We start from the raw sequence: 12,048 nt of genomic DNA on the forward strand, positions 1-12,048 counted from the left end.
AGAACATCACTTGTATCGGTGAACTCATCACTACTTATATTATTACAAATATGTTTGGAGTGAGTACTGTATACAGTACTTTTTCCAAACAAAATAAAATAGTCGGAAAATTGCATAAAATAAAGTAAAGGGATCTGAATTGGTAAGGTCTTTCTGATGAAAGTTATAACTTACATTTAGCACTCACTCTTTTGTTCGTTTTTTTTGTTTACATGTGAAAGGAGAGTACTGATGGAAACAGTAATGTATTCCATGAACCCCTTAATAACCTCCGACATTAAACAACCCTTTACAGTACCGATGTCGAGTTAGTGAGCTATGGAAAAACTGTGAATAATTATGGGAATCTAACGAAGGTCACTGGTATGTTTACACGACTCTATGCTACGATTCCAAGCAGTCAGGGGGTCAGTTAATCTCAGATGTTTTCGCCGATTTGATAAATGCACCGTAACTTTATCAATTCTTCAGTCAATCATAGCGAATCATAGCATGGGTTTAGGAAGCTAAATAACACATTTCTAGGTGGGCCAGACGATTATCTTCACATCTTATCAGAAAGTGGAAGAAATTAAATCCCTCTCTGAGTACGTAAAGTTCTTCCATTCTTCTGAAATCAATTTATTTTTCTTAAAGATGGGAAGATAATCGTCTGGCTCACCTAGCAATGTGTTATTTAGCTTCCTAAACCCATGCTATGATTCGCTATGAGTCACGGAAAGATTGATAAAGTTACAGTGTATTTACCAAATGGGCGAAAACATCTGAGATTAACCGACCGCCTAACTGCTTGGAATCGTAGTGTAGTCATGTAAACATTCCAGTGACCTTCGTTCCCTCCCCATAATTGTTCAGTTTTCTTTATAGCTCACACTAACTTAACATCACTGACATCGGTACTGTAAAAGGTTGTTCAGTGCCGGAGGTTATTAACCCCTTAACCGCGGGGCGTCACTTTCGTGACGCTTGGGAGCAAGGGATCATACCGCGGGGCGTCGCTTTTGTGATTCTGTGTTATTTTGAATTCACCCGGGCTTCCAAGTGGGGGCTTGTATCATCTCTCAGTACTGCCAATGTCCAACACTAGTCAGCACTCCTAATCTCATCTGTACTCCCATCCATTGTTGACAATTTAGCCATTTCTCCCCGTTCTTGACTCCCCTCCCTACCCCCCCTCCATTACCCTATCCTCTCGCCTGCCCGGCCATGCTACGCTAAGTAAATCTTCCCTGGAATTTTTCACTGATTTCATCCATTGAAATAAGCCCTATGTCGTATTCTTATACCAAATAATATATACAAGAAAGAAATAAGGTAAGTGAGAGTGCCATACACCTGGAATTGGCTAATTATCACCTGACAACACCTCACGTGCACTCGTTCGCTAATTTTTGCTGTTTTTTTCCCCTTGAAATATGCCGTATAATCTATTTTCGTAATAAATATACATGTAAGGAGGGAAGGGAGAAGCCTAAGTGATATTTACATTCACCTGGAACTACCTAATTTATAATGTATTGTCTAGATTTCCTGCCAATCATATCAGTGCTACACAAACCTGTTTCAAGATTTAACATTGGTAGCTCTGATTATATATCTCCTAAGTAGGCCTCTAATCTATTTTCGTAATAAATATACATGTAAGGAGGGAAGGGAGAAGCCTAAGTGATATTTACATTCACCTGGAACTACCAAATTTATAATGTATTGTCTAGATTTCTTGCCAATCATAGTGCTAGACTTAGCTGTTTCAAGAACCAATATTGGTAACTCTGAATAACCCCTAAACAGGCCTCCAGGCTGGCCCTGCGTTATCAGTTTACTCTCATCATCCGAAGTGAGGGGACGTATGTTTCTTCTTGCTGACTTCAAGGCCTTTTTTCACCCCCATGCAAATGGCTCTGTGACCTTTACCCCCTACTAAACCTCGTGTGGAAAGAGGTAAAGGGCTGACAATTGATAAAAGAGTGACTACGATCTTTCTATTGAGTAAAACAGTGCAAGTGGAATTGTAAATAATCTGTAAATAATGTGTAAACAGCAAGTGAAAGTAATGAATGTAAATATACGTGAACAATGGAAAATAGTTTTATAAGTTATTTCTAGTGACAGTGCACAACACAGTGTAAATAAAATAGAAATGTAAATAACGTAAATAAAATAGAGAACGTAAATAGAAATGTAAATGAGTAGTATTATAAGAATACGAGTATATACCCTAGGAGTAATGAAAGTGAAAGTTTCACTCTAGCATGTCTGAATGCTATGAGTTATGAGAGTGAAGATGAAAGTGACATTCACTCTCAATGCCAGTATACAGGACGAGAAAGTGAATGCTACGTATTTTACTGAAAGAAATTGAATCCCTACAGTGACAATAAACTAATACTACTGAAGGAAACTTATGGATAAAGACTGTAGATATATATAAGTGTTATATAGTAATAGAAATATAAAGTGTGAGGGGTTTTATGAATAATAAATGACAGAGTAACAAAAGCGAACTAGTGCCAGTGCGACGATCAGACGCGCTCGTAATTTCCATTGCTTTCACAGTGTTTTTTTTTTTTTTTGAGTATGGATCCCAAACTACTTGAAAATTGTAGAATAGTGTTTATAGTGTTTGTATCTGGCTGTGGTAATCATATTACGGGTTGTCAGGAAGTGTAAAGTGGAGACTTCGTTACCCTACTTTGGAGGTCTCCACAAGTCCTACGGTAACCGACGAAGGCTCAACAATCATTCCAGGAGAAAGCTGAAGGTATGTGCCATAAGCATATGTAATTTTATTATTCTAGGACTAATAACTGATTTTTGGCAAATATTTTTTGAGAGTCTGTCGGAGCCCAAATAACCCCGGGCACACGCAAGTCATTGGTAAACAAGCCCGCGGTGTAGGGGTTAAGGGGTTAATGGGATATATTACTGATTGCATCAATGCTCTCTCTTGCACGTAAAGCACAAAAACAAAGAATAGAATGAGCACTAAATGTACGTTTAACTTTCATCAGAGAGACCTTAGCAATTCATATTCCTCCAGTTTATTTTTAAGTATTTTTCTGACTTTAGGTTAGGTTAGGTTTGGTTAAATTATTAGGTACAGTTAAACTCGGCTAGGTTAGGTTCAGTTAAACAGGACAGTCCCACCATTATGCTGAGGAATAAAAATACTAGAGCTGTCACAGCCATACAGCTAAAAACAACGGGGAAACTGATTTAACAAGCAACATTTATTTATGGATAATGCATTACAGTGTCAGTGGTTCATGGGCTACTCAATTACCGGTGTCATTTTCAGGAAGGCATCAAGAATGAAAGAATTTCAAGCATTAGCGTGGGGGCTTGGAACGGAACCCTCGCTAATTTGGTGGGGGTGGTTACTGTAGTGTATGATACCGTGCAATATTGTAATCAATACAGTACTATACCTGAATCTGAATAAAAATATAGAAACTAGTGAACATACAGAAGTGTAATGAAACATTAGGCCTACAAGCCACAGATAACACTTCCTAGACTGCTGAGATGATTCCGGACATCTGCCGAACAATCAATGATATTCGTAAATGGGACTATTTCTCAAAACTGCCGAAATGTCGGATCTACCGAACAATCAGCTGCTGAATAATTGGACTTTTACTGTATAGGAATTTAGTCCGGTAGCTCAAGTCCAATAAAAGCGAATTCCGGTCTATTGAAGTCCGTTATATTGAGGTTTTACTGTATATATGTATATATATATATATATATATATATATATATTATATACAGGACATTGCCCTAGTACGCACCTATATGGGCGGCAGAGGACATCGCATACTAAGAATTCGCCTACTGTGAATACATAAACTTATGGGAAAAATTACATATGGGTGGCACCCTCTTTCATGGGCAGCCCTTGAGATGCCTTTCAGACCTAAGTATTGTACTATACAGGGAAACTGTTTAAGACATATTACCTAAGATAAAGTAAACCTACAAGATCATGGCTTTACTTGGTAAATCACTGGTGGTAGGTGGTGGCGATCATCATCCACTCACTTGATGTAGTGTCGCCTACTTCTTCCTTAGCCTTTTTCATTCTTTTTCTGTGCCTGCCCCCCTCTCTTCCTATATCCCCCATCTTTTCTGTCACTTCTTATTGCTCTTCTTTCCTTTACAGGTGGCTTTACATTGAGTGACAATCCAAATGGTTTCCTGTAAGCGAAGAAACCATTTACAGCGCTGGGTGGTAACCATATAACCAACCCATACATGCTCCCTACATGTCAGCAAGTGGGTTGGTGGAGGGTTAGTGCCCCTCCTCGTAAAACCAATAACTAAAAGTCAATGGCCACCCCTTATGGGATTGTGGCATCTGGCAATAGATAGATAGATAGACAAATGGCCACCCCTTAAGGGATTAAGGCATCTTGCAATAGATAGATAGATAGATAGGCCTTTACCTGTTATCGCTTCCTTGGGGGGCAATGTCGCATTCTCTGGGTAACCCCGGATTTGGGCCACTCTTCGTTGCCCGTCTCACTTACAAGGAGTTCAATTCGCATACTAATAAAAAGTACACTAAAATAAAAAAGAAATAGGTCCTCGCGTACAAGGGGAATCGCGTACTCGGAACTCGCATACTGTGGGGATGTACTATATATGATATCTGTATATGTATATACAGTAATTCCTTCACTGTCCGATGTAATAGAGACAAAAGCATGTCCAGAAAGTGGTCCTGTCTGGAAAGTGGTCCCCTGGCTCCTGGACTGGTACTGCAGCCTAATTTTGAAAGCCACCTGAATAACTCCCTACTGGACATGCATAGCACCTATTTAAACCTATTTAAGACCCTATTCACACCAATAATGGACATAAAGCATGAAATAAAAGAAAAGGAACCAAAGAATGAGGAATTAGAAGTGACTATACCTCAGCCAGGGTACTTACAGCACGTTTGTGGCCGCCTTTTGTAAGGTTTTGGCAGTGGTGAAAATGCTCTTGAAGCACGTACAGTAATCCAGTGTTGTGTTGCGCTTACAGTAATTCTTTGCACTGTGAGTTATAACTGTTTAACACTGCACATTGTTAATTGCACCAGGCCAGTTTCACCTGCCAGTTTGCACTCCACAGTTAATCCTTTGCGCTCTAAATTCTAATTTTTTAACACTGCACAACACTGTAAAATCCCGTGTGGTCTGGTGGCGAGGTATTGCAGTTTATTCACCGTTTATTCACAAAAAAAAATGAGCATGTTTGGCTTTCATTGAGATAAGCTACCACTCACGATCGAAGTTAGGCAGTAACTGTTTTGAGTGTTGTGATGGGGAAACAGAGTTGCCAGATCGCAATGGCCACATTACCAAACTCCTCAATTTTCATTACCAAGTTTAACCTTACATTACCAAATTCGTAAAGCTAGCATTTATTCTTCACTAATTATATATTCAAGTGGAAGTACATGTAATCACTCTCCTTATAATTAACAGCATGTTCATTATTTTCACACTATGTACATTAGAAGATTAATCAGAGAGAGCAAACAATCCACCATCTCCATCCTGTGTATCCTCATATATGTGAAAAATCCATTTGGTAATGCATTACTCTGATTCATTAACAAACAAATTTTTCATGACCAAATTAGGCCACATTTGATAATGAAAAATACCAAATGGCAACCCTGACAGTGGAGGGGGGGCGGGGGGAGGAAGGAAGGGGGTAGGGTCCGTGGTGTAACAGCTGTTCGGCTCCGCGCGGCAATTTCAAATTACGGGTGGGAAAAAATTTGGATTTTCTGGGAATTTTGTCTTTTTCTGGCCATTTTCGGGTTCCGAAGGTCCAGGCCCATGATGTCCAGTAAGTGGGGTGTCTGGAAAGTGTGCTTTCAGAAAGTATAGGGATTACTGTATATTTATATATATATATATATATATATATATATATATATATACGGTATATATGTTTATCTATCTATCTATCTATCTATCTATTGCCAGATGCCTCAATCCCATTCGGGGTGGCCACAAACAAATCACCTCCACATCGCCCTGTCCCCTGCCATTTCACTGCCCTGCTCCCATCTCTCACCCCCCTCTCTCATATACCTCTCCACCCCATCCCTCCATCTAATCCTCGGCCTCCCCCTCCCTGTCCCCCCCTCCACCACACTCACATACACTCTCATTGTCAGTCTTTCACCCTCCATCCACTTCTGTCTTTCTTTCCTTCATTCTTTCCTTTTCCTTCTGCCTACGGGTGAACACTCCCTCTTCTGTCTTTCTTTCCTTCATTCTTTCCTTTTCCTTCTGCCTGTGGGTGACTCTACGCTGAGTGACAAGCCAAATGGTTTCCTATACAACAGGAAACCATTTACTACACTGGGTGGTAACCTTATAGCCAAATTTTGGCACCTGGTGGTTTAGTGGGTAATTATTGCGCTCCAGTCGGATTGAGCCGGTGAAGATTTATATCCAAGGGGTGGCTGGGCTTCATTGCTCATGTAATGCCACTCAGGGTTGAGTATGGCTGGTCACTCTTATCTTAAATGTCAAGACCAACTGCCTAGCTCCGGGCTCCTACGCTTCTCATGGGGCAGTTTAGGATTGAATGGTGGGTGGATGGATGGATATATATATATATATATATATATATATATATATATATATATATATTATATCGTTTTCGTTTCATTTTCGTTTTTAAAGGCTCCAGCATGCTTGCATGTGTCGGCCTTGGTCACCTAATGGCGGCTGTCCATGCTGCACGATCCATTGCAGCCTCCCTGTTCAGTCTCTTAACCCTGAGGTCACACTTAATGACCTCATCCCATGTCTTTCTCGGTCTACCCCTCATAACCCCACCCCCAATATTAACACTTCTCACCTTCCTTACCCAATTATTATCCCCCATCCTCTCCACATGTCCAAACCATCTCAATCTACCTCTCCTCATCACAACACCAATACACTCCAGTCCCATCCTACCTCTCAACTCTTCCATTGTAAACCCAGCCTCTCCAGGCCTTGGACGCAGGGACGCACTGCACATCCACCTAATCATTGTCATTTCTGTACATCTGAGCCGGCGAATATCTTCCTCCTTCACTGCCCAGGTCTCACTACCATACAGCATTACACTCCTAACACGTGCTGCATACAAAGACCCCTTTGCACGTAGGGAGAGTCCTCTCAATGTCAGGAGAGGCAAGAGCTCCCTGAACTTCCTCCAACCACTTCTCACCCTAGCCACAGAGCTAGCTCCAGCCCCACCTCCAGCACACAACATGTCTCCCAAATAACAAAACTCTTCCACACACTCAAGAGATTCACCAGCAAGTTCAATCCTTTCACGTCTGACAATCTCCACCTGCTCACCCTGACAGGCCGTACACATGAAATCAGCATTATCTCGCAGTCTACCTCTGATACAACTACATGTCTTATGCACCCATTAATCACACACACCGCACAAGATGGAATTACTTCCCACGCCCTTGTGGCAAACTGCACATGGCCACTCTCCCTCGTCTTTGACAGTACCGCCACCAACCCTAGATATCATCACTTTTGTTTTATCTGCATTTACCCTTAAACCCTTGTGCCCCATACCATCTCTCCACTCCCTAAACCTTTCCTCCGCCTCCCTTTCGTTCTCTGCAATCAACACCAAATCATCAGCATACAACAACTCCCATGGGAGTCCGTTTCTAAAGTCACGTGAAAGGGCTTCAAGTACCATGATAAACAACATGGGACTCAAGACTGACCCCTGATGCACACCAACATTCACGAAAAAACTCATCACTCAAATCTCCATTCACTCTTACCTGGGTGTGAGCACCCACATACATAGCCATAACCACCCTAACCAGCCACTCCTCCAAGCCAAGCTTTCTCAGTGCCCACTTCACCACCTCTTTAGGGACTCTGTCAAAGGCCTTTTCCAAATCAACAAAAACAAAATAAAGATCCCTTCTCCTACCAATATATTTTTCCTGAAGCTGTCGAACAATGAATATAGCATCAGTGGTCCCCCTACCTGGCATAAACCCAAACTGCATCTCATCAATATTCACTCTTTCTCTAATCATACCTTATTAAAACTCTCTCCATTACCTTCATTATCTGATCTAAAAGCTTTATACCTCTATAATTTCCTCTTTCCAGGGCATCACCCTTCCCTTTATACACATTTACAATTACACTCTTCAGCCAATCATCTGGGACAACACACTCATAAATAATCCTATTTATCAGGTCAGTGACTAAACTCAGCCCTGTATCGCCTGAGGCCTTCAGCATTTTGTCAGTCAACCCAGACACACTTGCTGCCTTCCCCACCCTCATCCTGCCGATTGCCTCACTCACAGTAGCAGTATCAATCAAAGGCCAAGGGCCAGACACTGGATCTGCTGGCTCCAAACCTTCCCTGTCCCAGTCAAACTCCTCATTCAACAACCAGTTATAATGCTCTCTCCATGCATCTTTAATATCCTCACTGTTCACCACTACCCTTCCTTCATCATTCTTCACACACTGCTCACCTATAATATCCCGATTATCCCTCTTCACTTGACCTGCCACCCTGGATATCATATTTTTCCTTTCCCCATGATTTAGGTTATCAAGTAATAGTCTCTGTGACTCAGACTTTGCCCTGTATACCTCTCTTCTAGCCCTATGCTTGGCAGCAAATATTCCTCTTTGCTACCTCCCTTCTTCCATTCCCAGAAAAGCCTTCTTTTCTCTTTAACTGCAGCTTCTACACCCTCATCCCACCACCAAGTTACTTTATGTCTTGATGGTCCTCTTGTCCAACCGCATGTTACATCAGTAACTCTCAAGAAATTGTTCTTGAGGGCTCTGTACTGTTCATTAACGCCTCTGTCTACAGCTCCCTGTTCAGCCACCACTCTCCTCAACTCGCTATAGAAGGCATCCCTTACTACTTGGTTTTTCAGCTTCCATATTTTCCTTCTAGGTACATAAGTCCTCTTTTTCATCACTTGCTCTGTAAGCACCATATCACATATCAGTAGTTTGTGCTGCTGCACACACTCCTCACTTCCTATAACTTTAAAATCCCTCACTAACCTCCTATCAGCCCTCCTAACCAGAAAATAATCTATCTGACTGCTATTTCCCCCAGACTCTTACGTAATTAACCTACTGTCTCTTTTCCTAAAATATGTGTTGCACACAATCATGTCCGTTGCCTCCCTAAACTCGAGTATCCTTTCCACTTCTGCATTCCTTAGACCATACGCACATCCCCCATGCACTCCTTCATAACCTTGTGCTGCTTCACCTACATGACCATTTAAGTCCCCTCCCAAAATCACTATCTCATCATCCCACATACCACCCACTACACATATTAAATCATCCCAAAATCTATCTTTCTCTGCTTCATCCAGTCCTGCCTGTGGTGCATATGCCGATATAATCACAGCTACCTTTCTACCCAACAGAATTTTCACTACCAATATCCTATCGCTTATTCTCAAAACATTCATAACATATTCCACCCATTTCTCCGCAACCATCACACCAACACCTCCATATCCGTCTGTTCTCCCCTGCCAAAACAACTTATAGCAACAGTCCTTCCCAACAGTCTTTCTGGCTGATCCACCCCTGTACCGGACTTCCTGCAGACACGCCACATCCACCCACCTCCTACTGAATGCCTCAACGACTTCCCCCACTCTTCCCCTCAAACTTCCCACATTCCATGAACCCACCCTCATCCCCATGGGTGATTTACTGTCCTCAGGTTTGCTTTGCAGAACTGGTTCGGTGTGGTGCGGTGAGGATCTGTCCGTTCTCCCCTTTGGGGCTAAGATGCGAATGAATGTGTTTGAATGGATGAGTAAATGGAGAGTGAGTCGTCCTGTCTCGGCTACCTCCCTTTCCTTGGGGGAAGCAGCCTAGGTATATAGATAGATAGATAGATAGGTTTGCTTTGAAACTTGTTTTGTTTTGTCATCTTCAGTATTAATAAAGGGGGACAGACATAGCACAGGTCCCACTCACTGCACAGTCCCAGGTCCAGGCAATGGATCTGGGACCCCTAGCCCACCAGCTTACCAGTGGCTGTGGTAGTGGCCTCGCAGCACCCTGCCAGGACAGCTGCAGGGACACCCTCCAATCGCGCCTTGGCACTGCAACTATCCCGCCATTATACACCCACTGATAGGGCAGTCTCCTAGGGCGCTACTCCCAGGTTCGGGCCCCTCTCTATTGGGCGGAAGTGGCAGCCTGGGAACTACAATGCCCTGTACCCTCTAGCACAGGCCCGAGCCCCATCTCGCCCTGGACCCACGATCTATGCTGGCGGAACCCCCGCCACACCTCCGCCCAGAAGTCCGCCACTAGGTAGCGGGGGCAAAGTTTTCTGGCCACATGCCCTTGCTGGCGCCAACCCCTGTAACATAGTGGGATACGTTGTGTGAAATGTAAAGTGCATGTGGTGTAGTGCATAGATAGTTAGAGGCAATGTTTGTGAGAGTATGCTGGTCTACTCCATGTTACTGTCACACTGAAAAGGTCAGCAAAGGGGGATGGTTAGATAGCTAGTGAAACAGGAGCTCCAGCTCTCCCTATCACCAGCATTCCCATTCCCCTCGGGAGTACTACCCTGTTTGGCCCGTGCTACGGCCTCCTCCTGCATATATATATATATATATATATATATATATATATATATATAATATACACACACACACACACACACACACACACACACACACACACACACACAAACTTAGAAACAAGGGTGGAGGAAAAAAGCGTTAAAAAGGAGATGAAAAGAATAATCCAAAACAATCCGAAGTTAGTCAGAGATTCAGTAGATATAAACAAATCTATAGTAATCACTGGTATAGAAGAGGAAGAAGTAAAAAACAAGATCACAAGAGATAAAAAAGAGATGGCAAATGTAATGAGCTTACTGAAAGAAGTATCAGAGGAAATCTGTAGTAAAGACATAGAGGAACACAAAATGTTAGGGAAATATGAGAAAAGCAAGACAAGACCTCTAAAGGTGACTTTCCAGAGTGTAAACACTGCGGAAGAGATACTAAAAAATGCAAAGAATCTTATGGAAAAAGAGGAGTTCAAAAATGTATGGATAAAAAGATGCCTAACACAAGAGGAACTGGAATTACTGAAAGAGAAAAGGGAGGAAGCAAAAAAAAAAATGAGGGAAGATCAGAAGAGGAGAAGAAGAAATTTTTTTACAAAGTAATAGGATTGCAGGTACGAAAGTGGTACACAAATTGGATGGAATAAAAAGGAGGAAGGTAGTAGAACCATGTCATGACAAGTATATAAACAAGATGATGAAGTTGATGTACTCAAATGTGGATGGAATGGTATCTAAATTACTAGAGATGAACGATTATGTCAGAGAAAATGAATCACAAATAATACGCCTAACTGAAACAAAATTAACACCAAGGATATCCAATGACATACTAAACTTAGAGGAATACAATATATGGAGAAGAGACAGAAATTTCAAAAAAGGAGGAGGAATTATAATTTTAACTAAGAAAAATCTAAAGTCAGTGAAATAAAACTAGATATACCATCACAAGTAGAACTGATTGCAGTAGAGATCAACACATCTGAAGGTAAAGTAATTGTAGCCAATTTGTACATGCCACCCAGATCAAACACATGGGAAAGAGATGAATATGAGGACCTGGCAGAGAGTACAATTCAGAGTTTAAGGTCATTACTACTGTTAAGAGTATGTACGATGGTGCGAAGGCTGCAGTGCGTGTGGATGGTGAACTAAGTGAATTTTTCTCTTTGAAAGTTGGTTTGAAACAGGGATGTGTCATGTCTCCATGGTTGTTCAATCTGTACATTGATGGGGCTAATAAAAGAGGTACAAGGTAGGGTAGTGGATGTTGGAGTGGCCCTGGTGAGAGACGATAGTGTTTGGAAACTCCTTGTACTGTTGTTTGCAGATGATACTGTGTTGTTGAGTGAAGACAAAGGGGAGCTGCAAGACTTGGTGGATGAATTTGAGAGAGTGTGTAAGAAACGGAAT

General features: G+C 42.0%; 1 protein-coding gene across 1 annotated transcript in view; it reads left to right on the plus strand.

Annotated features, from left to right (window-relative positions):
- The window catches only part of LOC145392190 (transmembrane 9 superfamily member 1-like), a 538,883-nt gene that overhangs the window by 109,481 nt on the left and 417,354 nt on the right, over positions 1 to 12,048 (plus strand). The gene's annotated exons all lie outside the window — the stretch shown is intronic.

The sequence above is a fragment of the Coenobita brevimanus genome, chromosome 21 (assembly GCF_032717465.1).
Source record: "Coenobita brevimanus isolate Jiangsu-jjx chromosome 21, ASM3271746v2, whole genome shotgun sequence".
Taxonomy (NCBI): Eukaryota; Metazoa; Arthropoda; class Malacostraca; order Decapoda; family Coenobitidae; genus Coenobita; species Coenobita brevimanus.